Source organism: Notamacropus eugenii, chromosome 1, assembly GCF_028372415.1.
Source record: "Notamacropus eugenii isolate mMacEug1 chromosome 1, mMacEug1.pri_v2, whole genome shotgun sequence".
Lineage (NCBI taxonomy): Eukaryota > Metazoa > Chordata > Mammalia > Diprotodontia > Macropodidae > Notamacropus > Notamacropus eugenii.
In genome coordinates, this window is record NC_092872.1 from 625,399,513 (window position 1) to 625,423,887 (window position 24,375).

The 24,375-nt window shown below is 38.3% G+C and overlaps 1 long non-coding RNA gene across 2 annotated transcripts in view; it reads left to right on the top strand.

The window, feature by feature from the left end:
- LOC140527987 (uncharacterized) overlaps positions 1 to 24,067 on the top strand; it is a 37,974-nt gene extending 13,907 nt beyond the window's left edge. The window contains exons 2-3 of one of the 2 annotated variants that reach the window (XR_011975008.1): positions 20,940 to 21,055; positions 23,169 to 24,067. This is a non-coding gene — a long non-coding RNA (uncharacterized lncRNA). Of the gene's footprint in view, positions 1 to 20,939; positions 21,056 to 21,379; positions 21,471 to 23,168 lie in introns of both variants that reach the window. The other variant, XR_011975013.1, reaches the window with a different exon arrangement.
- Positions 24,068 to 24,375: the final 308 nt, after the last annotated feature.

Sequence of the window (24,375 nt, forward strand, 5' to 3'; positions counted from 1 at the left end):
TGTATGAAGTCAGACAAATAAACTTGTCCTGGACGTAGTTCTGACTTCCTATGTGTCCATGATGAAGTCATTTCAAGCTGTAAATCCCCAGTGTCCTCAGCTGTAATAGCATTATTTGAGAATCCTCATTGCTTCAGCATCTCCCAGTGTGGAGCACAAGACCTTACGCATAGAATGTGCTTCTGAAATGCTTTTTGAATTGAATTGAACAATCACAAAGCATTTCCAAAATGTCTTTTTGCATGAATCATCAGGCTAATGTTATAGACATTAGTTCTGCCTTCTTGGATTTCACTAGCCAATACAAATGCAGATGAACACAACAATAAGGGAACGTGGAAAAAGATATTGAATGAATACACAAATAAGATGCAAAATCATTTATGCTATATTAATCAGAATCAGAATCACCATAATAAACATTTATTAAAAACTCACACATCTGTATGTTCCCAATTCTATTGGAGAGAGTGGTGTGGAGGGAAATGTAGCTACTTCCTTAAGATACTTATAAACAATCTTCATAAAGGAGAAGGGGAGGAGAAGAAAAGAGAGCACATGGAGAATTAACCTTCAGTGTCTTGGTATAGAGAACTTTTGGAAAATCTGTCAATGAAAACCTGCAATTTATAGTTTTTAAAAGATTCAGTTGCCCAGGGAATTGAGAAATGAGCTTGCCACATGTGAAATTCAGTACAGCAGACATTGATTGCCTATTATGTGTAACCAATAATTGGAGATTCTCTATACCAAATGACATCACAGGTCAGAACAGTTCCTAGCACATAAAAGATGTTTAATACATATTTGTTGATTGGCTAACTTCATACTCACCCTGCTCCTTTCCATATGACTGGAATTTATATAGGATTTTAAAATTTCTGAAGAACTTTATGTTCTTTAAGTCATTTAAGACTCACAACTATTCCCATGAAGTAGATACTAAAGATATTATCCTCATTTTACAGAGATGTCAAATCATTTGCTCATATTCAGTTAGCTAGAATTAGAGAAGGCATATGGACTCATAATTTTATGATCCAAAGCCTAATATTCCACTAAACTATTCTATCATAATATGTTTAGTATTAAGTTAGTAAGCTAGTATCAATAAGGTAACATTCTAATAAATATTAGTGATTTATTATTAATATCTTCATTATTGTCTATCACTAAAACTAAAATATAGCTAACATCACTAGACCCACAAGTACCATGACCATTCTTATCATCATCATTATTAACAGTCCCATTAATACTGTAGGATCATAATAAAATCTAATGGATTTTTCTCATTACTCTTGACCATTTGACAGCACTGACTGCTGATCACCTTCTCTTCTTTGATATACTCTGCCCCCTTGGTTTGGAGTGGATTGGAAAGGAATAAATATTTCTGAAGCACATTCTATGTGCCAAGGACTGTGATAAATGCTTCATAAATGTTATCTCATTTGATTGCATCAGGAGATTTTCATGGCCCTGTGCTCTCCTGGTTTATCCTATTTATCTGATGGCTCTTTCTTGGCCTTCTTCACAGGACTTTCATTCACACTATCCTTGCTAACAGTAGGAATCTCCCAAGATTCTGTTATGAACCCTCTTTAATTTTTGTTTCATTGATCTAATTAGCTTCCACAGGTTCCATCATCTTCTCTAACATATGTGTGTATATATGTGGTATATATATACACATTGTGTATATATGTGCACATGCATATATATATATATTTATGTATGCATGTGTGTTTGTATTTACATGTTTTTTGCATGCATGTAGCAGCCCCAGTCTTTCTCATGATCTCCAATCCCATATCACCTGCTATCTACTAGGAATTTTGAACTGAATGCCTTGTAGGAATCTCACACTCAACATGTCCAAAACAGGATCTGCTGTCTTTTCCCAAAACTACTTCCCATTTTCTGAACTTCTCCATTACTGTCTAGGGTGCACCATTTACCCAGGTCATGAAGGTCAGTGACATCCTCTGCTACTTTATTTTCACTCATATCACATATCCAAACAATCGACAAACTTGTCATTTCTACTTTTCTAACATCTCTCTGTCTTTTCTTCCCTTATATAACCTTCACCTTTGTCTAATCTCTCATTACCTTTCAGTTGAATTATTAAAATAGCTTTCCAATTAGTCTCCCTGCCTCAAAACTTTCTCCACTCTACTCCTTCCACACAACTGCCAAATATTTCCAAAGCAAAATCTAGTTGTCTAAACCTCCAGCCCCCATTCAATAAACCTGGGGGTTCCCTATTCCATCAAAGAATCAACATAAAGCCTGCTGTTTGGTATCTGAATCCCTTCACCTTCCTTATTCTTCCAGTCTTCTTACCCATTATTCCCCTCCTCTTACTCTGTGGTGCATCCACACTGACCTACTCTCTTTTTAAAAAACTATTTATTTATTTTTAGTTTGCAACATTCATTTCAACAAGATTTTGAGTTTCAAACTTTCTCTCTATCTCTCCCCTCCATGCAGCCCAAGAGAGTGTGCATTCCAATTACCACTTCCCCCAGTCTGCCCTCCCTTCTATCATACTGCTCCCTTCTCTTATCCCCATTCCCTCTATTTTCTTGTAGGGTAAGATAGATTTCTATACTCCATTGCCTTTATAGCTTATTTCCCAGTTGCACGTAAAAAAATTTTTTTAACATTCACTTTTTTTAAAACTTTAAAGTTTTTAAAACTTCAAAAGTTCCTACTATTCTCTTTCTCCCTCACTACCAGTCCCCACTGAGAAGGCAAGCAATTCAATATGGATTATACGTTTAGTTATACAAAATATTTCCATAACAAGTCATATTGTTAAAGACTAACTATATTTCCCTCTATCTTATCCTGCCCCTCATTTATTCTGTTCTCTCTTTTGGCCCTAACCTTCCTCAAAAGTGTTTACTTCTAATTACCCCCTCCTCTCATTTTCCCTTCCTTCTACCATCCCCCTCACCCAATGCTTATCCCCTTCCCCCATACTTTCTTGTAGTGTAAGAAAGATTTTCATACTGGATAGAGTGTACATGTTATTCCCTACTTAAGCCAAATGTGATGAGAGTAAGGTTCACTCCTTCCCTTTCACCTCCCCCCTCTACCCTCCATTGCAAAAGCTTTTTCTTGCCTCTTTTACGTGGTATAATTGGTCGCATTCTATTTTTCCCTTTCTCCTCCAAATATATTCCTCTCTGATTCCTTAATTTTATTATTGTAGATATCATCCCTACTTATTCAAGTCACCTTGTAACTTCAGTTACAAATATGATATTTCCATGTAGGAAAGTAAACAGCTCAACTTTGGTAAGTCCCCTATGATTTCTCTTTCCTATTTACCTTTTCATGCTTCTCTTGATTCTTGTGTTTGAAAGCCAAATTTTCTATTCAGCTCTGGTCTTTTCAACAGGAATTCTTGAAAGTCCTCTATTTCACTGAATGACCGTCTTTTCTCCTGAAGTTGTGCTGAGTAGGCGATTCTTGGTTTTAATCCTAGCTCCTTTGATCTCTGGAATATCATATTCCAAGTCCTTTGATCCCTTAATGTAGAAACTGCTAGATCTTGTGTTAGCCTGATTGTATTTTCATAATACTTGAATTGTTTCTTTCTGGCTGTTTGTAGTATTTTCTCTTTAATCTGGGAGCTCTGGAATTTGGCTATAATATTCATAGGAGTTTTCCATTTGGAATCTCTTTTAGGAGGCAATCAGTAGATTCTTTCAATATTAGTTTTACCCTCTGGTTCTAGAATATCAGGGCATTTTTCCTTGATAATTTCTTGAAGGATGATGTCTAGTTTCTTTTTTTGATCATGGCTTTCGGGTAGTCCAATAATTTTTAAATTATCTCTCCTGGATCTATTCTCCAGGTCAGTCGTTTTTCCAGTGAGATATTTCACATTGTCTTCTATTTTTTTCATTCTTTGGGTTCTGTTTTATAATTTCTTGATTTTTCATAAAGTCATTAGCTTCCATCTGCTCCATTCTAATCCTTAAGGAATTATTTTCTTCATTGAGCTTTTAGACTTCCTTTTCCATTTTGCTAATTCTGCTTTTTAGGGCATTCTTCTCCTCATTGGCATTTTGGATCTCTTTTGCCATTTGGGTTGGTCTATTTTTAAAGTGTTATTTTCTTCAGCATTTTTGGTGGGTCTCCTTTCGCAAGCAGTTGACTCGTTTTTGGTGCTTTTCTTGCATCACTCTTATTTCTCTCCCCAGTTTTTGCTCTACTCATTTTACTTGATTTTCAAAATCCTTTCTGAGCGCTTCCATGACCTGAGACCAATTCATATTTTTCTTGGAGGCTTTGGATGGAAGAGCTTTGACTTTGTTGTCTTCAATTTGTATACTTTGGTCTTCTTTGTCACCAAAGTAAGATTCTATAGTCTGATTCTTTTTCTGGTTTTTGCTCATTTTCCCAGTTATTTATTTGACTTTTGAGCTCTTTGTTAAGGTAGTTTTCCAGTGGGGGTGGGAGGGTGTGCTGTCAGTTGCTCAATTGCCCCCACAATCCATGGTCCTAGATCTCCAGAAACAATCACTTCTGTTGCTGCTGCTTCTGTGGGCTCCTCCTCTGAGTGCTCTTCCACCCCTTCCATCGCCCTGGGGCTAGGGCCTGACTGCTCTACTCTCTCAGGTCCCACAGGTGTTTTCCACTGTCTTTCCAATTTGTCCTTGAAGATTTGGGGTCATGAAGTCTGGAAACTGCCATAGGTGCCCAAGATTCAGTCCCCCTAGCAAGGCCTGTTCAGGTCCCATCTGTGCCAATGTGGCCCACACTGGTCTGCACTCTGCTCCCAGCATGGCACAGTAGACATTTCTTGGCAACCTTCTAGGCATGTTGGGCTGGAGATTTGCTTCACTCTGTCATTCTATGGGTTCTGCAGCTCCAGAGTATGTTTAGAATCATTTTTTACATGTATTTGGCTGGGTTTGGGGGAAGAGTGCTAGCAAGTCCATGCTGTTACTCCACCATCTTGGCTCTGCCACCCACTCTCTTTTCTTTACACATAACACTTCCTTTCTTATTTCCATACCAGTGCCTACTCCCTATGCCTGAAATGCCTTCCTTCTTCACCTTTACCTTTTAGAACCCTTGGCTTCCTTCAAGCCTAAGGATAAATCCTACTTTTATAAAGAGGCCTTTCCCAATTCTCCCAAGTACTGAAGCCTAAGATTACCTTCTATATCCTATGCATGTATATGTACATTTCCACTTATTTGCATGTCATCTTCCTGCGTTAAAATGTTTGCTCGGGGAGGGGGGGGCGGGGAAGCACTATTATTTGTTTATTTGTTTGTTTTTAATTTTCTTTGTAACTCAAATGGTTAGATTATAGTAAGAGCTCTATAAATGCTAGTTGGTAGGTTGATTGATTTAGAGCTGAAAGGGACTTCAAAGGTCTTGTAACCTAACCATCTCATTTTTCAAAGGAGGAAACTGAGACCCAGGAAAGTTTTGGTTTTATCAAAGTAAAGGGTAAAACCGCAAGTTAAACCTTTGATTGTTTGATAGGCCTCAGTTCTCTCACCTGCAAAATTTCTCCAGAAATATGATCTCTCTGAAAGTGAAGACCTTAGCTACAAATCATAAATAATCATTGTACTCACATAATATGCATCAGATACTTTGGGGGGAGAACAGGAGAGGGGAGATGGGAAGTTTTGAGACTTCTAAAACTATTCATAGGCCTTAAATCCCAGGAGGCACCATTGGCTTCAGTTACTTATGACATTAAGTGGAAGAAAAACGGAATTGTGTTCTACAAAAAAGAAATTTAATTACAGTTTCAACAGCAACAAATGTCTAGTTGAAAAAAAAGTCAAGTAATTACTTTAATTGCTTTTCTTGCCACATTTTACAAACTTTTGTATTAGTGCTTCGCAGGCATTTACATTAGAAATGAGTACATTTGCTGATAGCTTCTGGCCCCTGATCTACATTTGTTTACTGACCCAACGATGTTATACAAAAACCAACCTACTTATTAATTCATATGTTTCTGTAAACATCTGGAAAGCTCTATAGAAGGTCCAATTTAGAGCTTTGTAGAATCCCTGCATGTCTGTCTTCATAATTTTGTACAGTTTTGGAAACACCACTGACCAATAGAGAAAATTCTTCATACTGTGCGGTGCTGTGTTCTAACATTAATCCTAATATATTATTAGACAGTGTTTTTAAAAGTTTGAGACATATAATTCCTGGATAATTACTCATTTTATTTATAATGTCAGCATTTTAATAAAAGGAGGTCTGTGGTATTCTTGAATGCCACAGACAATCATGGCAGGAGTTTTTATGCCCTTGAAAGATTGGTATTTCTTATGGTGGCAATCAATTCTGATTGGTTAACAACTAATGAAAGAATGAATAAAACAATGAGAGACTGAGCCTATTCTAATGAACTTTGATTATGTCATTTTCTTATAAGTTACCCCATCCACCCAGTTAAGTCTCCACCTCCCCACCAAGCCTTGGGAGGTTGAGAAAGATTCACTTTAGATCAGAAGTCTCATCTAGTTGGGTAGGAAAGCAATACCCAGAATGAGGACAAAGTTAATTCTATCTTCCATTAATTCTTAATACATTAGATAAGCAAATGGAGGAGGGGAAGGAGGACAGGAAAAAAACAAACAAAAAACTTGGATCTCCCCAGTTTTAATCATTGGCTATTAATTCGAGAGAGAAATAAATATTTCTCTCCATGGTTAAGTGGATTCAATGGGGAATTAGTCAATTGTGCAAAATGATGAGATGGAAATACCTTCATCTTTAGACAGACAATCTGAACCTAACCTGGTTAAAGAAGAAATATGTCTGTAGTCTCTCCACTGACCTTTACTGTTGCACATCATTATAGTGTGGTAGAGATTCATTTTTCATTTTGGTTATGCCAAAGAAGCACAAGCTACCCACATCCTACCAATGTATAAAGACTTAAAAAATTGGCATGGCCATGGAAGAGGTGCCCATTGTGTTGGGACAAGTTTCATAATAAGAAGACTGGTTATTGGGTTTCAGTTAGAGCAAGTCACAGACACTAAATGGCAGGATTGTTAGGCAGCTTGATATAGTGGAGGGTGGGAAGGGAAGCACTAGACTTAGAGTTAGAAAAGACCTGGCTCCAAATCCTGCCTCAAATATTTACTAGCTGCAAGTTACAACTTCTCTGTGCTTCAGATTCTCCATCTACTAAAGGAAGGATGGGACGTGAGAGCTCCTAGCATCTATTCCAGTTCTAAACCAATAAGCAGTATCAGCAGAAGAAATGCTCACATCCAGGAGGATTCAAAGTTTTGAAGTGTCCCACTGATCAAGCTTTCTTTTTCCGTGTCATGCTCTTAACGAACACTTGAATCCTAAGGGAGTCATTCTAGCACAGTTGTGGAATGAACACTAGGCTGATTCAGGGGACTTGAGTTCCAGTCCTGATTCAACCCCTAATAAATTGTTTGGTTTCAGGCAAGTCATTCCCCCTCTCTGTGTTTTCAGTTTGCCAGCTGTTCAATGAGGATGGTGCATTTTATAACTCTTGCTGGGCTGATTCAGCCATCTTCTGAAAGAACAAAAATCTAACCTGTAACACTGAGTCAAACGTTTCTAATAAATAGAAAGAACTAAATAGTTATTAGGCATAGTGTTCAGTGGATAGCATGTGGTGAATAGAATTAAGAGAACACAGGTTCAAATGCTGCTTTGCACTTTTACAGTTAACCTAACTTCTCTGAGACTGTTTTCTCAGTTGTAAAATTGAAGGAATAGGTGAGCCTCAAATGAGTTAACATAAAAACCATTTGCAAACTTGACTATGTAAAGGTCAGTTACTGTAACCTTTATGTGTTAGCTGCTACAGGACAGGGCTAAACTCTCCTGGAGGGTAGCAAGCATAATCTGTAGTTTTTGGATTGGTTGTGCCTTAGAAAGCAGTTTTTCCTGAAATATGTAACTATCACTGTGAGATTTCCCGAGCTATCTAGGTAGAGGGAGTTCAACAAGGACCATCCTTAGGCAATGCTAATAAGTACACTGAATCATACTGAACTTGAACCCAGTGACTTCATGTGGTACATGGAAAAAAAGTATATTTTAGTTTTTACTTTCCCCAGCATATATATATATATATATATGTATATATATATATATATATATACACATATATATGCATATACATATGTATACACATATGTATATAAATATATGTATATATACACGTATATGTGTGTATATATATACATATAAATGGATATGATATTATAAGATATGATATATAATAGTGTATGTATGTGTATATATACAAGTTTGCATGTGCATATGCATGTATATGTGTATGTATGTATACAGTATGTATATGGGTGTGCACACACATATATACATACTGTAAAAAAAAAACAAAACTTTATAACTATAAATTTATAACTATAGAATCAAAGTCTCCTCTTCTAAGGGAATTTTTAGGCATTGAGTAGCAAGGAGATTTTTTTTTTTTTTTTGCGAAAAAGAGCCTTATTAGGTCCCTCAAGAATTATACTACAGAGATGAAAACCTACTCTGGCTATGTCTAAGGCTGTACCTGAATTTGCCTATACTTTGTCAGGTGCAGACCAGAACCCAGGTCATAAGATTATAGGATTTGATAAATCTAATCCAAATCTATCATTTTAAATGTGAGGAAACTGAGTCACTGCATGATGAAGTAAATACCCCAAGATCACATTACCAATAAGTTGCAGTTTTGGGATCAGAACCTTTGTCTTCTGATTCCAAGTTCTTTCTTGCTTCTACTATACCAAAAGGAGCCTGGTCCTCTGTGAGTCTCAACTAATCAGGATTTTACAAGCAACAAATTTCCTTCAAAGCCAGTTTAATGGGCCTGAGATACTTAAGAACAGTTCTATCTTGCCATTATGGTTTAAGTCCCTAGTTTTATTTGTACCATGAAATTGCAAATTTCTAAACCAAAGGAAAATATAGTGGTCTCTGAAGGATGGTCAAATCAAGTCCCTTCTCATAGATCTATATATCTTACCAGCCCCTGTTTCAGAAACTTCAATAGCACAAAGGGTACAGATAGTCTTCGGGGAATTTTTACTACTATTGGCTCATGTGCCTGCATTCAGAAAACTTGGGGAAATCTTTGCAAGGTATTGTTCAGTGTATTGGGACTAAGTCCCTACTTTCCAGAAGGTATAATGAGGAAATTTGACTGGAAGATATCTAAGGTGCCTTCCATCTCTGTGACTCTATGGTCCTTGTGATCCGTTCAGGAAATTACAGAAGAAAATTGTATGGAAAAAGATGAAAACAAAACTGAAACCTTTGAATGAGTAACTGTTAGATCCAGGGGTCCCCAACATTAATCCCACAGTCCCACATGCGAGAATTTCTCTAAGTGTTTGTTATTGCCACCTGATCTCTATCTGCTGTTTGTGTATTAGCATTGCCCATTGTTCCATCACAGTGTATTGGAAAGAGAGCTGAATTACAGCTAAAGGAACTGAGTTTATATCCTGGCTCTCCTTCATGCTATTTGTGGGACGTAGGGAAGATCAGTGAGTCAGTCAATAAGCATTTATTAAGCGCCTACTACCTGCCAAGCACTGGGCTAAGCATTAGACGTCATTTCACTCCTTAAGGATATAGCTTCCTTCTCTGCAAATCAACAGAGAAGCTTAGACTAGATGATCTTTAAGGTCCTTTTCATCTCTTAATCTATGATCCTATGATGTCTTTTACCTCTAAATAGTTCTCTGACTAGAAGAATGATTTAAACCAGAAAGGGCAGCATAAATATGGTTGATATGAATGTGCTATGTAAGATGAACAGAGAAATATGAGAGCACCTAGCTGCCCTCAATCAATAAGTATTTATTAGGTTCTTATTGTATGCTAGGAAATGTGCTAATTGTCAGGGGAGAAAAACAAAGAAAAAAATGCCCTATTATCCTCTAGGACCTTTAATTTACATAGGCCCAGCGATGAAGCAACAGACTATGGAGGGTAGAAGGGTATTGCAACATTATTTCTATATTACTCTACTCAAACTCTTCAGGATTCTCAATTATAGGTTGCCTAGGTTGAAGTTAGTTTGAATTGTGCTTCTAGAGTCACTACTAGTTGCAACCTTGGGAAAATCATTTAATTTCTCCAAACCTCAGTTTCCTCATCCATGCAAATGTCAGGAGAGACTAGGAGACCTCTTAGATTCTTTCTAATTACAAGTACATTATTAAAATTGATGAACTGGACCAAGTATACATTACAGAAATCCACAATGGAGGCAACAGTGTTTTGAACATGTTTAGGGAATGAATCTAAAGATTTATGGAAAAAAAAAAAAAGAAGCTAGTGAGTAATTGGGAGACCATTTCTGAAAGCATTTCCACTGAAAAAAGCAATTGAAGAATATTAATAACTACTGGTCCATATGCCTTCTTTCTCAATTCGATGAAGTTTTTACGAGAAAGTTTGACATGCAAATTTGGAGCAGCCTTGATGAAAATATGAGAAGTTATTAGTAAATCTGACTGCAAAATACAGAGAATATAAGATCACAGTCTATTTATTGTTTCTTATTTTTTTTAAGAAAGCTCATAACTAGCACAGTACAAACAGAGCTTTAACCTGGCATGCGGACATCTGTGACCACCCCACTTGCACCTCATCTGAAGTCCTCTCGTGGGAATAGATGAAACTGAACATTGCCACCATCTCTAGGACCATAAAAACAATGACCACCTTTGTTGGGTCAATGACCAGGACTCTAGGAAGGAGGCTGTACTTTGAGCTCAAATTCAACCCTCTCCCAAATGAATTTGTAGCAAGCACAATTTTAGCTATTTATGGTTCTGTGAAAATAAAAATCAGCAAATAAAAATTTGACTTAATAGAGCACAATGAAACCCTGAAATTAACTGAGATTAACTAACAACAGAGAGACAGTCTGATTTGTATGCTAGTACCACATAATGTTACAAAGACCCCAAAGAAGGTCTTACGTTTATTGGGCACAGACTTATGGGAGAGGATAGATAAGAGTTTCACATGATGAAAAAGAAAAAAGTGTGGATAAATTGCAATCTCCAGTACTGAAGGGAGAGTTAGACAGACACAGAGAAAGGACACAGATACAGATTACATAGATAGATAGATAGATAGATAGATAGATAGATAGATAGATAGATAGATAGATAGATAGATAGATAGAGATAGATAGATAGATAGATAGATAGATAGATAGATAGATAGATAGGGAGAGGGACAGAGAGAGAGAGAGACAGAGACAGAGAGACAGAAAGAGATAGAGTCAGAGACAGAGAGAGAGGGAGAGAGAGACAGGGAGAGAGACAGAGAGAGAGAGAGGGACAAAGAGAGAGAGAGAAATGGAGGTGGATAGAGATGGAGATGGGGGTGGAAATAGAGAAATAAACAGATACAGAAATAGAGATAGAGATGGAAATAGAGAAATAGAGATAGATATCTATATGGATGTGGAAATAGAGATTGAGATGGAAAAACAGAAAAATACAGAGATGAACACAGAGACTGATTCAGAGACAGAGGCACAGATACAGGAAGATATCAAGGAAAAAGAGAGAGAGGGAAGGAAAGGTTAGGTGTAAAGGGATATCAGCCCAGCTACTGATAGAAGGATTGACATGAAACATGCCAACATAAACACAGACAGACATTGCAAGATTATACTTACAACACTAAAAAATGAGTAACACTCTCTGGCAACTCATGAACAGAATGTACGAAAATTATTCTTAAACTAAATATTTCTCTAACCAGGGCAGTAAGCATAATAGGACACTGCCATATTCAGGAGGTCTTTGTAACTGCTAGACATCTAACCTAAGCCTTCCCCACATAACCATTCCTGGGACACGAATAAGTACAAAAATCCCTGCGAATGGCCTTGCCACTGACTCAAATGACAAAACACCAACTTTCTTCTGATAGCCTCAGCTAAGAATATCGCTGCACAGCCTTTGATTTTGTTTTATTCCATGCAGAGAACTAAGGGGGAGGAAGAAAGGAGGAGGGAAGGAGAAATACACCCATACCCCTACTAAAGACATGCAATATCCTGCTGTCTGCCTATCACAAGAAGCAGCGTATTGACTCTTTCATGTAGACAGTTGTTCCTATCTTGTCTTGTGGTGGGTCATGGAATGCCAATTGCCTCTCCCCCTCTGCTATCCAAAGGCAGGGGAAGGGGAGGAGATATGAGTTTATTAAGTGCCACATACTAGCTTTCAGAAGTGTGTTGCAGCCAATCAATATGCCAGAAAACTCTGCAAAATAGGCACTAGCCATCACAGCATGTCCAATTTCTCTGCTTTTTCACTTTAACATCTGTTAAAGGTCAGTGACTAGATTTATCACAGCCAAATGTACATGGATATTGGAAGGATATCTTTGTGAGCACATTGTTTTGAAACAGGGGATGGAAAAAATATCCTCCTGCCTTCTGAAATGCCCATTGCTCTAAAGCACATTATACTTTTATAAACCACCTTTCATCAGAGGATTTTCAAAGTGCTTAAGCAACTTTAATTAAGTCACTCCAACATCTCTCAAAGGTCTATCAATGTAACTCATAATACTTTTTGTCCCTCCACAGGTTGGGGGCAATGCAACCGAGGCCTCTTTACTGGCATTTGAACACTCCTTATTTGAAATCTGGAAGATTCTTCCTTCATAGATTTCAGTGTGATGGAGATGGAAATTTTCCCATCAGTTTCTCTCATTTTTTTGCAGCTTTTTGCTGTTTTTTTGAACAAAAAAATCAGAGAAAGAGTTTCTGTCCTCAGATGAGATTATAAGAAATATAATCTGGGGCAAATAGCATTTTAAAAAAAGAAACAAAATATGATTTAAAAAAATGAAAAGCTGGCTTATGTCTATTAGGCATGAGAAGACAACAAAGGCTTTTTCTAGACTGCAAAAAGAAAAAAAATATAGCCCTACTGCATGCCCTGAATATCTGAACAACTCTAAACTCTCAAGAAAATTCCTCTGCTCATAGGTGTCACCAAATGAACTGAAGAGTTTTCCTCTGTGTATCTGTGGTGAGAGATGTAGGGGGCTTCGCTTTTCTCTTTGTCTCTTTCGTGGGATAATTGGGTTTCTGTGTCTCTTCTGATTGAAGAGTAGTGTCCTTGCTTCTTTGAAATGTTTAATTGTCCATCAGGGAGAGACTAGGCTTCTGCTACAGTCACTGGATACCAGGCTATTGTCAGCCTGACAGGACTACTATGCTACCATGCCCTCTCAGAGGTGGCACCGTAGAGACCCAGGAATATATCATCAAGGAGGGGGAAAAAGCCAGTTAACGACTCCCATTTCTCCACCTGGGGGCTTCTGTTTGTGGGAAACAAATTGCTATAATCATAGCTCCACTTCTGCCACCTTCCCAGGTTCACCTTGGAAACGGATTTAGGCTTTGAAAATGGAAGCTTTTTCGTCTGTTGTTTTTCTCTGCAACATGAAAGCTTGAGTGTCTGTCCTTCTCCTTTAAATGTTTCTGGAGATGTGGACTGCAACATGATTTCTGGTTTGGGGAAACCCTGAATTGAAGCATTTTTTTTACCTAACTGCAGTTTGGCCCATGTCTAAGTAACCTCTGAGCTACAAAATTCAGTAAACACTTGCCAGTTCTGCTCTTGAATCTCTGGATTTTTCCACCTCAAGCCCAACCACCTTCTCACCCCAGAGATAGCTCTACCCCTGTGACTGTCCCCTTCATCCTACTGGTTCAGAACCTCCATTTGAGGAAGTGCCCAGGCCCACCATAGCTCACTTTTCTTCAGGTTCTGTTCCTGAACCCCTAGACTTTTCCATATTGCTGATTTTTAAGTGCGGTCTTTCTGGCACGTAGTGAGTGCTTTATAAATGCCTCATCAATATATGTGGAAAGTAACGATCAGCACATAAGCTTAATTCTAAGAAAAGAGGCAGGCATCTATCATGGGACATCAGAGATTTAATGCAGCACACCCATCAAAAAACAACTTGACTGTTTCATCTACCCATTTTCATAATTTCTCTCAAGAGCAGCTATCCAGAAGGTTATCAAGACCATTTAGTTGAACAAAAAAGAGTATTATTAGCCCATAAACTCTTTGAAAATAAACACCATGAGGCCCTCCCTCCCACTCTTCCATTATTCTTCCATCACTCCCTGGCCTTATATCAAGGTTGTCCCAAAACCTATCAGGGAAGTCCAGGTGGTGGGAATCACCAATTTTTAACTTTCTACCTTCCCCCTCCCAGCAGATTCCATTTGGGAGGGCATGTTGGTGAAAAGACTTCAGGGAAGAGAACCCTTTCTCCCTTGCTGCATTCCTTACAAGACCAGGATGAGGAGAGTGCTAACAACTCTGTTATTTTTGGTCACGTAGGGCAGAGTTATTGAACACATTGCCTTCAGTGTTCCTGAGTGCTCCTGAACCAGACTAATGTGTAACTGGGAAATACTTCATAAACGAAATACAAATACAATAGAACATAGAAAATGTTAATATGTGGTTTTCTAAGTCAATATGCTGACAGCATGGATATAAAGTTAAGTGTCCCTGGTTTCAACTTGAGTTTGACACCACTTACGAGGAGGATGGATAAGACTTAGGCTCTGCCCTGTTATTGACTCCTACAGTTCTCCAGGTCTTACCATCTCCCCAGTGTCTAAACTTTGCATTCCACTGGCATAGCCATCTGACATGTAATTTAACCATACCCTGGGCCTTACTATCTAGCCCCTTCCACATACCTCAGACCCCTGCCCCACCCACTACAACTCTATGATGTGTAAGCTTTTTTTATTCAGCCTGAAACTAAACTTTCTTTTATGGGTTGTCTCTCCTAGTTAGAGTTTGATTTCTTTGAGAGCAAGGCCTTTCTCAGTTTTTCTATTTGTACCTCTAGCTTAGCACATCATGTGCCCTATAGTAAGTGCTTTATAAATGTTTTTTCATCCAATCACCATTGACCCTATAATGCTGAGTACAGTGACTTGTATACTAGAAGCTTGGCTAATATTTCCTGGGTAAATGACTGAATAAAAATTATAAGAATTTGACAAGATTAAGCAATTCCTAAGAATCTTCTCTCTCTATTCCCATCCGTCATTCTCTTGAATCCAATTCAATTAAAAGAAATTCATTTATTAAGAACCTGCTGAGTACAAAACATTATGCTATGCAGTGAGGGAGATACAATATTTGGATATGACCGCTCTAATCCTAGAGGAGTTCAGGATCTACCAAATAAATATAACATACACATAGACAATCTTTTTTTTTTTTAATTTCACTTTTAACATTCATTTTCACAGAATTTTTGGGCTCCAAATTTTCTCCCCCCTTGTCCCCTCACCCCCCAAAACACCGAGCATTCTAATTGCCCCCATCTCCACTCTGCTCTCTTCTCCATCATTCCTCTCTGCCCTTGTCTCCATCCTCTCCTCTGTCCTATTGGGCCAAATAACTTTCTGTACCCCTTTACCTGTATTTCTTATTTCCTAGTGGCAAGAACAGTACTCGACAGTTATTCCTAAAACTTTGAGTTGCAACTTCTTTTCCTCCTTCCCTCCCCTCCCCCTCCCTTTGGAAGGCAAGCAATTCAATATCGGCCAAATCTGTGTAGTTTTGCAAATGACTTCCATAATAGTCATGTTATATAAGACGAACTATATTTCCCTCCATCCTATCCTGCTTCCAATTACTTCTATTCTCTCTTTTGATCCTGTCCCTCCCTGTGAGTGTTGACCTCAAACTGAAGCCTCCTCCCCATGCCCTCCCTTCCATCGACCCCCCCACCCTGTTTATCCCCTTGTCCCCCACCTTCCTGTATTGTAAGATAGGTTTTCATACCAAAATGAGTGTGCATTTTAGTCCTTCCTTTAGTGGAATGTGATGAGAGTAAGCTTCATGTTTTTCTCTCACCTCCCCTCTTTTTTCCCCAAACTAAAAAAAAATCTTTTGCTTGCCTCTTTTATGAGAGATAATTTGCCCCATTCCATTTCTCCCTTTCTCCTCCCATATATTTCTCTCTCACTGCTTGATTTCATTTTTTTTTTAAGATATGATCCCATCCTATTCAATTCACTCTGCACACTCTGTCTCTATGAGTGTGTGCGTGTGCATGTGTATGTGTGTAATCCCACCAAGTACCCAGATACTGAATAGTTTCAAGAGTTCCTAATATTGTCTTTCCATGTAGGGATGTAAACAGTTCAACTTTTATAAGTCCCTTATGATTTCTCTTTGCTGTTTACCTTTTCATACTTCTCTTCATTCTTATGTTTGAAAGTCAAATTTTCTTTTCAGCTCTGGTCTTTTCATCAAGAATGCTTAAAAGTCCTCTATTTCATTGACAGACCATTTTTTCTCCTGAAATATTATACTCAGTTTTGCTGGATAGGTGATTCTTGGTTTTAGTTGTAATTCCTTTGACTTGTGGAATATCCTATTCCATGCCCTTCAATCCCTTAATGTAGAAGCTGCTAGATCTTGTGTTATCCTGATTGTATTTCCACAGTACTTGAATTGTTTCTTTCTAGCTGCTTGCAATATTTTCTCCTTGACCTGGGAATTCTGGAATTTGGCCACAATGTTCCTAGGAGTTTCTCTTTTTGGATCTTTTTCAGGTGGTGATCACTGGATTCTTTCAATATTTATTTTGCCTTCTGGTTCTAGAATCTCAGGGCAGTTTTCCTTGATAATTTCATGAAAGATGATGTCTAGGCTCTTTTTTTGATCATGGCTTTCAGGTAGTCCCATAATTTTTAAATTGTCTCTCCTGGATCTATTTTCCAGGTCAGTTGTTTTTCCAATGAGATATTTCACATTATCTTCCATTTTTTCATTCTTCCGGTTTTGTTTTGTGATTTCTTGGTTTCTCATAAAGTCGTTAGCCTCCATCTGTTCCATTCTAATTTTGAAAGAACTATTTTCTTCAGTGAGCTTTTGAATCTCCTTTTCCATTTGGCTAATTCTGCTTTTGAAAGCATTCTTTTCCTCCTTGGCTTCTTGAACCTCCTTTGCCAGTTGAGTTAGCCTATTTTTCAGGGTGTTATTTTCTTCCGCATTTTTTTGGGTCTCCTTTAGCAGGGTACTGATTTGTTGTTCATACTTTGCTTGCAAGTCTTTTATTACTCTTCCCAGTTTTTCCTCCACCTCTCTATCATGATTTTGAAAATTGTTTGGGCTCTTTAAGACCTTTTCCCAGAACTGATCCCATTGAGTGGGCTGGGATGTAGAAGCACTGACTTCCGTGTCTTCTCCTGATGGTGAGCACCGCTCTTCCTCATCAGAAGGGATAGGAGGAGTAACCTGCTCACCAAGAAAGTAACCCTCAATAGTCTTGGTTTTTTTCCCTTTTCTGGGCATTTTCCCAGCCAGTGACTTGAGCTCTGAATATTCTCCTCACACCCACTTCACCTCCTGATCCTCCCAGCCCACGCTTGGGGTCTGAGAATCAAATGCTGCTTCCCAGCCTCAGTGCTTTGGGCGGGGGCAGGGCTGCTATTCAGTGTGAGATTAAGTTCAGCTGCTCAGGTTGGGGCAGGGCCACCTCCCGAGCTCAGTTCCCTCAGGGGGTTTATGCAGAGACCTTCAACAATGGATCCGGGCTCCTGCCTGCTGGGGGAGCCTTGGTCTGCTCCCGCCTCTGCTGTTGCCTTCCGAGGGAGCCTGAGTATGGGAGCACCCCACTTCCCTCTCGACCCGCCGAAGAGACCCTCTCACCGACCCTTGTCACCTGTGGGTGGAGGGACCCACGTGGCCTCTGGAGATCCCATCCCTGAAGTCTGCTCGGATCTGTTCCTCTCGTTGCCGGGGCTAGTGCAGGGCTGGGCTGGGCTCCGCGTCCACGCGACGGACCTTTTGCAAGAGGTTTGCAGGTCCCTCTGGAACAGAAATCTTATCCGCTCCACTATTATGTGGCTTCTCCTGCTCCCAAATTTATTGGCGGCTCTTTACTACGGATATTTCATGGGCTGTGGGTTTGGAGCTAGTGTATTTGTGTGTTTCTACTCCACCATCTTGGCTCCACCCCCACACATAGACAATCTTGAGAACTCCAATCTAATTGGGCAAATCATTTAACCTTACTGTATAACCTTAATTAAGCCATTTGACTTCTCTGGGCCTCACTTTCTTTATCTTAAAAATGAGTTAGACTAGATGACCTCTAAGGTACATTCCAGCCTGAAATCCCATGATCTTCTGAACTGTAATATGAAAGAAATTGACCATGCCAATCCTTTCATTTCCTGACCTTCCATCTTCAAAAATCAAAAAATAAATGTTTATTTGTGTGTAAGGTTATTCAAGGTGCTGAAAAGAGATAGAAGGAAATATAAAGCATAGCTCATGTTCTGAAAGTGATTTTAGTTCAATTAGGGAACAAAAATATGCATTAAAAGAGGTTATTAGGTAGTATGTGCTGAATTAAAAAACAAATAGTAAGACAGTTATTAATACAGAATTTCAAAAGTGGAAGGACTCACTGTTAGTCTGGTCTGCTCAGGGGGAGCTTCCTAGAATTTGTGGAATCTGAACATTTTAAAAAAATTTATGTATTTATATCCTTGCAGTTTTCACCATTCACTTTCATAAGATTTTGAGTTTCCCCTTCTTTCTCCTCCCCACTGTGCAAGACAGCATGCAATCTGACATAGGCTATACTTGTACAATCATGTTAAACATATTTCTATGTTAGTTGTATTATGAAAGAAGAATAAGAATAAATGGGGAAAGCCAGGAGAAAGAAAAAAAAAAAACAAAAAAAGAGAGAAAGAGAGAATAGTATGCTTCCATCTTCATTCATACTCTGCAGTTCTTTCTCTGGATATGGATAGCATTTTTCATCATGAATCCTTTCTGAATTGTCTTAAATCACTGCATTGCTGAGAAGAGCTAAGTCTTTTAAAGTTGGTCATTAAACAATGTTGTTGTTATTGTGTACAATGTTCTCCCGGTTCTGCTCACTTCACTCAGCATCAGTTCATGAAAGTTCCAGTCTTTATGAAATCCACCCACTCATCACGGAACAGGGTTTTTAATGATACATTGGAAGGGGACTTTTAGAGGTAGTAAGTTACTCATCACTAGAAGTCTGGATTAGAGAGAGATTGAACATCTACTTCTTGGACATGTAGAGAAAAATTCCTTCTCAGACTGACCTGGATAACCTTTGGGGTCCACTCCCATTCAGGAATTCTGTGTTTCAGTGAGACTGGTAATCACTCCAGTTCTATGCACTATGTTTAGTTTCTCTCTCCATAATTTAGAAGGGGAAGCCATGTAGCAAAAATTCTCATTCTGTAAGGTGACTCAAAATAATCAGAATCAGAATCCTTAAAATCAAGACCATTGGAGCAATCATCAGAATTATCAGAATTAGCTACAATGCAGACCTTGAGGGAACAGCTCAATGAAGGGTGTCCTATCTAAGGCATCCTTACCCCTTTGCAGAAAACATCTGCTTGAGCTCCTGGGTGGCTGCCCAGAAGGAAATTGGCTATGCCCACCAATTCATTTCACTAAAACCACTAAGGGGTCATCAAATGCAGGCAAATTTCAGGCATAATCAAACCTGGTCGGATTCATACCAGTAACCCTGAGTTAGAAGGTGCTAGATACACCAACTGTCCTTCCTCTCTCCCCCTTTCCTCTTTAAGATTCCCTGCCTATGGATTAAGCCCTACAGCTGTTGCATTAAAAATGCTTTAGCTGCTGTGAAAATAATTTTGCTCTTACCCCCTTCACAAAATAATTATCAGTTATGGCAGAGAGAGGTTTTAATTTTTTTTAAGTAAAAATACAGTTCTCAAAAAAAGGAACATGAATGTAGAATTAATGGCTGTATCTGCTTCAAATCACCAAGGGACTTCGCTTTATTTCTGTGTCACAGCAGAAAGTGCTTCATCAGGAGGAATTCATGTGGAGAGCCGACCATGTCCTACTTATTTTCTATTTAATATGCTTGAGACGTTTAATTATTTTGTGATTAATTCATTTACCATTAAACTGGCCAAGGACTTTAACATGTTCAGCATTGCCCAACTTACAAGTATCATAAATCCCTGAGACCAACAGGAAGGGTTTGCCACCCTGTGGAAATGCTCACAGCACTCTGTTAAATCTGGGGCTCTCTCAAACATGCCCCAAGAGAGATAGGGCTGGTCTAAGCTCCTTTGTCAGACATAAAGTAATACAGCCTTGGCTGAATCTGAATTAGAATTACAATGTCATATGGCAGCTGAGGGGTGAAGTCAGAGAATTGTTTGCAGAGATACAAACAAGTATATAACAACCCCACCCACCTCCATCCACCCCCAACCACACACACCTGCGATTAATGGGATATCGTACCTCCCCCAAAGCATGGTAGTAGAGAGTGAAGGCCCTGGACCACCCACTAGGCCTTGGGTGATCTCTCTCCAGATTGTTGGTCACAAAAGTGGAGGCAATTTTTTTCTCAGTAGTAAATCTAAGTGAACCTATAAGGTTGTAGTCGGTCTATGTCCAGAGGTAACTATGATAGCCCTCCCTTACCCTTAAATGTCTTGCTCACCTAAATGCGGCCTTGGTTGTAAAATATGGAGGTACACTCCCTTCTGGGGCACACCACAGATGATTCTCGAGTGCTCTGTGATAGAATAATAAATGCTCCCCAAACTGCATAAGTATCATAGAGAAGTGAAAGAGACCTTGAAGACTGCCCAGCTAATCCAACTCCCTCATTATATTAATGGCCTCATTTACTGAGTTCCAGAGGTTAGAAATGATATGTCAAAGTTCATACAGGCACAGAGCTGTAATTTGAATTCAGCTCCTCTAGTATCATATCCAATTCTCTTTCTACTCTACAATTCTGCCTTATCTGACTCGACTCATTCCCTTCTATGCTCTCATGCTCCATAGTTCTGTGTTCTTTCTGTTTCGGTGACATGGTATCCCTGAAGTGCTGAGCTATCAGTGATAAGCTAGAACATATCTGACAGAGGGTGATCAACATGGCAAAGAGATTTTAAAAAACGGTAAGTGATGATTGCTTAAACTAACTAGACATATTAAGGAGACATAATACAGTGGAAAGAGTGATTAATTTTGCGTCAGAGGACCTAGATTAAATACTAACTCTACTACCTACTAGAATTATTATTTTAAACAAATTGCTTATCTTATCTGAGACTTAGTTTTGTTATCTCTAAAATGAAAGGGTTGGACAAGACAGCCACTAATGTCCTTTTCCAGCTCAGAATCTATGACTCTATAATCCTTTGACAAAATTATTCAGAGTCATGTGTTAAAGAACAATTATGGAAAGAAGCCTAAAACTTTTTTTTTTCCCTTGACCTCAGGCATAAAAAAAAGAACAAAGGAAGTAATAGAGAAACAGATTTTGAATCAACCTAAGGGAAAATTTCCTAAAATTGCTAACTTCAAAAGTAGGTGAGCTATCTCAGTATGTAATGAGTTCTCTATTGCCACTGGTCTTTAGGTAATGACTAGATGACAACTTGGGATGTTGAAGAAACAATTCATGCTCACATAATTTGATTCAACAAATATTTATTAGGCCCATACTATGTGTATGGTCATACGTGGTATTCTTGAGATAAGGTAATGTCTATTTAAGTTACTTCTCTTTTACTGATGAAGCAGTTTGGTGTCAGAAGGGGAAGAAAATGACTTCAGTGTAAAGAAAAAATAATTAAATCAACTGTGAAGAGATAGAAGATATTGTATTTTCATAGGTAATAGTTTACTGACTGAAATAGGTAGGAAAAGAATTTTAGTTTCATAAAAATTGCTAAAAATATTCTGTGTGTAAAGAAATACAATTTGTAGATAGGCTATTGGAAGTTTGGTTGGTAAGAGATAGAAAATGAACTGTGACATAACTATAAATCCTTATATCATTTTGCAAAGGTTATAAAGTGATACTTTTTTCATGTATAAACAGTTTGATGGTTTTGAAGAGCAGAGATAGAAATTTTATTTATTAAGAAATTTTGAAAATTCGAGTATAAAGAAACCATTTTCAGAGGCACAACCTAAGAGTATAAATCTTTGAAGACTATGTAATGGCTTCAAATGCAGAATATTGTTGTGCCTTGGCTCATCATGTCGTGGATACATCCTCCACAAAAGGTTTCCTCTAGTACTCTGAGAGAGACTGAGTAAAAAATACTTGGTGGTCATCCATCTTCCGTCCATTAGAACCTAGACCTTTGAGTATGAAGTCAGATTGGAGAGTGAATCTATCCAGAGTATGAGTCTACCATAGATCTACATCATGCATCCAAAGGATATTTGTTGAAGAGAATTCTTTACTGTGTCTGAAGGTCTGGAGATAAGAGATGCTGCAAAACTTCTAGTCTTCATTAGGTAAAGTAGTGGAGGATGGTAATTGAGTAAATTAGGTGTAACAATAGCACCTACTCACACAGTCGTCCTGAAGAACACATGAGTTAATATATTTAAAGGGCTTCCTAAACCTTAATCTCTATATAAATGCTTGCTATTATTATAAGATGTCTTTAGATGGGAAAAGAGTTAAGATGAGAGAGAGAAAATGATTGAATGGTCTATCTCCTGAAAGAGATGGATCAAGGGACTATCCAAATAGCACTAGGGGAAAAAAGTCCCAGGAATTACACCTTATGGCTTTTCTTCTTCTGAATGTAAATTGATGTGAGGGCAATATTTTGGGGGGTTTTGTGTTTTGCTATGGTCAGCAAAGTAAAAAGAACTACCTCTGTGGATACAAAGACCTTGGTTGTTTGTTTAGGCTGATAGTCAAGAAGAAGTCTGAATTGCTTAGTCTGATATTCAGTGCCCTCAACAGACTCATTTATCTTTCTCACTACATCTCTGTCCAATCACACTTCTACTTGGTGGGAGAGATTCAACCTAGATTCAGGTCCAGTCTCTATCCCTTAGTAGCTGGGTGATCATAGGCAAGGTAGTTAACTCCTGTGAAACTGACTTTATTCATATATAAACTTGGGAAAATAAAGCTTTCACTCTCTGTCTCACTAGATTCTTAAAAGGAAATCACTGTAAACTTTAAATGGCTACATGAATGTGAGCTACTGTTAATTATTCCAAATTGCCTACCAAATGAGCCTTTTTTTTTTCCTACAGCAGCACAACACTTGTTGAAATGCCAGAAGTTCATGTTGTCCTTCAGGAACTACAATATCCACGCTAAAGAGATCAGTGGGCGTTTGAGGCATTTAAATATTTTTATCACGTGGCCCCTAGAGAAATTTCCTCAGTTTTGTTGTTTCTGTGAATTGCCCTGGGGTAATGACTTAAAACAGAGGCCTCCTGGAGAAAATTCTGAGTTTCTACCAACAGAGAGAAGCTACTACTTCTCCCATGGGGTCCTGATGATTATTTGTGATATGTGTGTGCCCAGAGCAATGACACAAGGTCTTCCCCTTCTGAATTCTGGTTATGAAGTAAACAGCATTAGGACCCATGAGATGAGCAGCTAAGGCTGATCCAGGTCATGCAGAGCAAATACTATGTCATCAGCAGTATTATCCTGAATCAACTAAAGACTGTCTGCTGCTAACAACCCTATTCACAGCCCAGAGGAACATGAAGCTTTTTCCCATTTTTCATAGTGTTTTTCTGAAGATGAGAAGGTGAATGGCACCATACCCTCTGCATATTTGTTTCCAGCTCCGAGTATACCTGCTTTGGAACACACCTTGCCATCTACAGCAAAGGTCCTGAAGGAAAGGAATGACAAACAATTGTGAACCAGATTAAATCCAATTTGGAAATATCTAACAAAGAAAACAAAAAATACAGTGGAACATAGATGATGTTAATACATGGTTTTGAAATCAACATGCAGTAGGTGGAAGGAATGCTTATGTATGATTTAGTGGCCTCATTTCTATTTGAGTTTGACACAAATGATATGGGTGATTAGGCATTACAAAAAATACCAGTTAACAATAATCATTTGCACTTAGAGGAGTGTTTGTAATTTTTTTTCCTTTCCATGTTGTTCTGAACAATAAACTACCTTGATCACATACCCCATGCCTAAGTCTATAGGTATTGAGGGAAGAAATAAATTACCCTAAAGTGATAGAGGAAGATAATAAAGCCAGACATCACTATAGTAAATTACCATATTTTAATGTGTGAATAGGAAGAGATTGAAATCTGTTTCTGATTTGAACAAAGAGTCTCCCAAGAAGAAATAAAAACATGAACCATTATTCCAAATCACTAATAATAAGAAAAAAATAAATCAAAAGGTTTCACATTGTACTAAGCAATTTGGCAAAAAATAACAAAGGATTAAAATAGCATTGGAGGGGCTGTGAAA